A 3,958-nucleotide genomic window follows, 5' to 3' on the forward strand; every position below is an offset into this window, starting at 1 on the left:
AGCAGCCACCAATCCCTAAACCCTGCCCCTTCCCCCAGCAATAGCGACAGCCAATCCCTAATCACCAGCCCTCCCCCATCCAGTACCGCCCACTGACCTTTCTCCGGCAACCAATCAGAATAGGGCATGGCTTCGACCAATCAGCCTTCCCCAGCCCCTGTAAAACTGTTGCCTCTCCCTCAATAAAGTGGACTTGTGTGTTTACCTTGTCTCCGCGGTAGTTCTTCTGCTGTGCGCCCTCCAGTCCTGAGAGCCCCTGACAAGGGCCTGGCCTCCCTTGTCTCCAGTTCGTCCCCTGCTTCTCCGGGCAACCCCTTCATTGCCGGCTTCGCCGGGCGACCCCGTCAACCGAACCGCGCAACCCCTGTGAGACCGATCCCTCGTCTGCTGCCAGACCGACCCCTCGTCCCAAGCGGGACCGACCCCTCATCCTAAGCTGGACCGACCCCTCGTCCGCAGCCAGACCCCACCTCTACCGACCGAGCAAGCCGTTGCAGCTGGCGCCCAACGTGGGGCAAGGCAACTCCACCAGACCGATCCCTCGTCTGCTGCCGGACCGACCCTTCGTCCCAAGTGGGACTGACCCCTCATCCCAAGTGGGACCGACCCCTCGTCCAGAGCTGGACCGACCCCTCGTCCGCAGCCAGACCCCACCTCTACCGACTGAGCAAACCATCGCAGTAGAATATCAGTAAGTTTACTCTAATCCATACTCTAATCTTCCAGCCTGTGGACCCTGGGATGTTTATGTCCACTCCACCTATATATTGCAGGAGCTTAGGTTCCACATGGATGAAGGATGCAATTTTCCTGCTTGCAGGTGTAGGCACTCTTGGCTCTGTGGTGTGGTGGTTGACCTTCTTCACCTCTCTGTTAGGTGGCCAGGGTAAGTCCAATAAACCAGACAGTATAAGTTGAAAGTCTGCTGAGGTTTAGGGCCTGACTATCACATGGACAGTCCAGAGATTCAGGTCTCCTGAATATACACCAACTCCAGTGCTAACCACAGGTCCAGTAAAAGTGACAGAAGAGGCATGTGTAGAAAGGTCATATGTGAATCCAACTCCATCACACTCAGGAACACAAACTCCAAAGTAGGGCTCACTGACATGGCACTAAACTCCAGAGCCATCTGCCATGACCATAGAACCTATGGGTCTCTATAGCCCTCAGGAGAACCAGTACCTGAGGTTGTATCTACTTTGGCTGTCTCTGGGACATTGCTGAGGTGTGTGTAAGCACAACCTCTCTGATGACCTCCTGACTCTCTTTTAGAGACTCATAGCCATATAAACTCATTTGTTCTTTTCATTTCCCCCTTTTATTCAAGATCATAAAGCAGTTTTTAATGCCTAATATTACATATAGGCTGAGGTATTCTGCTCTTCTGAGTTGACCCTTTTATTCAAAGTCTTTTTCTAGTTACATCACCAGCTGGTGATTGGTAGTAATTCCTCAGCACCAGGGAGGGGCATCCCTGGGAGTTGTGTCCCATGATGGGGGGAAGGTAATGCATTTACATTCTGAGTTTGGCCTGAACTTCACATCCAAATCCCAAGCAGTGAAAGAAAAAATAGATAAATGGGAACTCCTCAAAATTAAAACTTTTACACCTCAAAGGAGTGATGGAAGAAAATATTTGGTAATTATATATCTGATAGGTGCCTAACATACAGCATATATAAAGAAAACATATCTAAAATCAAAAGACAAACAACCCTTTTAAAAATGGGGAAAAGAGAAAGACAAAGTAGATACAACTCCAGGTACTGGTGCTCCTGAGAGGTATGGAGACACACAGATTCTACGGTCATGGCAGATGCCTCTGGAGTGGGCCTTACTATGGAAATTGTGCTCCTGAGTGTGATGGAGTTGGACTCAGATGTGACCTTTCTACACATGCCTCTTTTGTCACTTTTACTGAATTTGTAGTTTTCCCTGGGGTTGGTGTATCCTAAGAAGACTTGAAGCTATGGACTGGCCATGTGGCAGCTAGGCTCTAAGCCTCAGCAGATTTGAACCTCCTTTTCTCTGGTTTGTTGAACTTGCACTGGCCAGCTAACAGGAAAATGAAAATGGCTAACCACCACACCAGGGAACTGAGATTGCCTACAACTTTAAGTAAGAGAATCACATCCACCAACCATGTTGGATGTAAGTCCCCTCTCAGTATAGAGGTGGAATGGACATCACCAACCCAGGGTCTACAGGATGGAGGAATAAATTATGGAATAGTGTGAGCTTAATGGTATTCTACTGTAGAATTATTTTGAATAGTAAGGGAAGCAGCTGTAGCATTGATCTGGGGAAAGTGGCTATGGTAGTTGCTGAGGGAAGCGAGAAGGAAGAGTTGAGATGTGGGACATTTTTGCTACTTGGGGTTGTCCTAAATGATATTGCAGGGACAGATGCTGGACATTATATATCCTGCCATAACCCACTGAATGTACTGGGGAGAGTGTAAACTACAATGTAAACTATAATCCATGTTGTCTGGCAGCGCTCCAAAATGTAGTCACCAAATGCAAATAATATGCCACAATGATAAACAAGGTTTTTGATGTGGGAGGAGCGGGAGAGTGGTGTGGGAAATGGAAGAACCTTTTACATTTTTTTAATACAACTTTATTTTGTGATCTATGTATCTTTAAGAAACATACAATTTAATAAGTAAAAAGAAAGAATACGGAACTAGCTCATGGAATAACATGGATGAACCTTGAGGTCCTTATGTTGAGTGAAGCAAGTCAGACATTGAAGGACAAATATTACATGACTTTTGATATAAATTAAGCAAATCAAGCAGACTCAGAGAGCTATTGTCTGTAAGAGATATTTAGAGGAAATACAAAGGGAGAAGTTTGTGAGCCAATGCCCATATGGACCAAATCTATGATAAGGTGAAAGTGTGTCATTGGGTAGTGAAGGACTATAACAAAACATTGGTGATACTATTGGGTTAGGCATTGCTGGTTTGACAGGGGTGGGGTAGTGAGGGTAGGTTGGACGGCTCATGGAATTGGGGGAGGGTTGGGCAATGGACCATGTGAACGCTGGGAATTGTCAGGTATGTGGCTGAATGTAAAAAGTTGAGAAAACTCCTCTGGCAATATGACAAGGGAGGTTTACTGCTTTATGGTGTTGGATGGGGAGCATTCAGGACAGGGTGCACCTGGGGCAGGCTTCTAGGGAAAGTGTGAGAGATCATTTTGTCATAATATTTTGGGTCGGTGTGTGGAAACCCACATAATGAGTGGGAAGCTGTTGAACTCCCATCCTGGGGAGAACCTATATCTTCTCAAACAATGGGACAGGAGTCATTTGTGGGCATAGGTGATTCCTAAGAGGGGAGGACAAACCAGAATGTCAAGACTTCAGTGTTGCAAGTAACTATGAATCTTATCTAAGTAGTGAAGCCAGATGATCAATATTGGCCCCAAGGGGAGGCAGAGGGAGCACATAGAGTACATGAAAGAGGGGTATTTATTGGGCAATGGAAGTGTTCTACATGATCTTACAATGATGGACACTGGTCATGTTAAATGTCATCAAAATTTACAAATGTATGTGCTGTAAAATGTAAACCACAATATAAACCATTGACCGTGGTTAATAGCTATGATTTACTGCTTGTATAACAGTTGAAACAAATGTACCATCCACATGTAAAACGGTATTAACATTGGAAGGGGAAAATGGGGGAGGATGTTGGGTATATGGGAGTCCCCTATATGCTGTTTGTGAATTTTCTGTGACCTAAAACTTCTTTGAAAACAAAATTTTATAGTTTTGTTTAATGCAATAAACAAAATGGAGTAAATGGAAGGAAAAGTCAGTATACACACAGTACAATATATATTAAACTGATGAAAGAAAAAAGTTTTTAAAAAAATAATAGTTTTCATTATTTTGTAATATCCCAAATTTTAAATTTTATTTTAAATTATTTTTGTATTTT

This window comes from Dasypus novemcinctus, chromosome 22, assembly GCF_030445035.2.
Source record: "Dasypus novemcinctus isolate mDasNov1 chromosome 22, mDasNov1.1.hap2, whole genome shotgun sequence".
Lineage (NCBI taxonomy): Eukaryota > Metazoa > Chordata > Mammalia > Cingulata > Dasypodidae > Dasypus > Dasypus novemcinctus.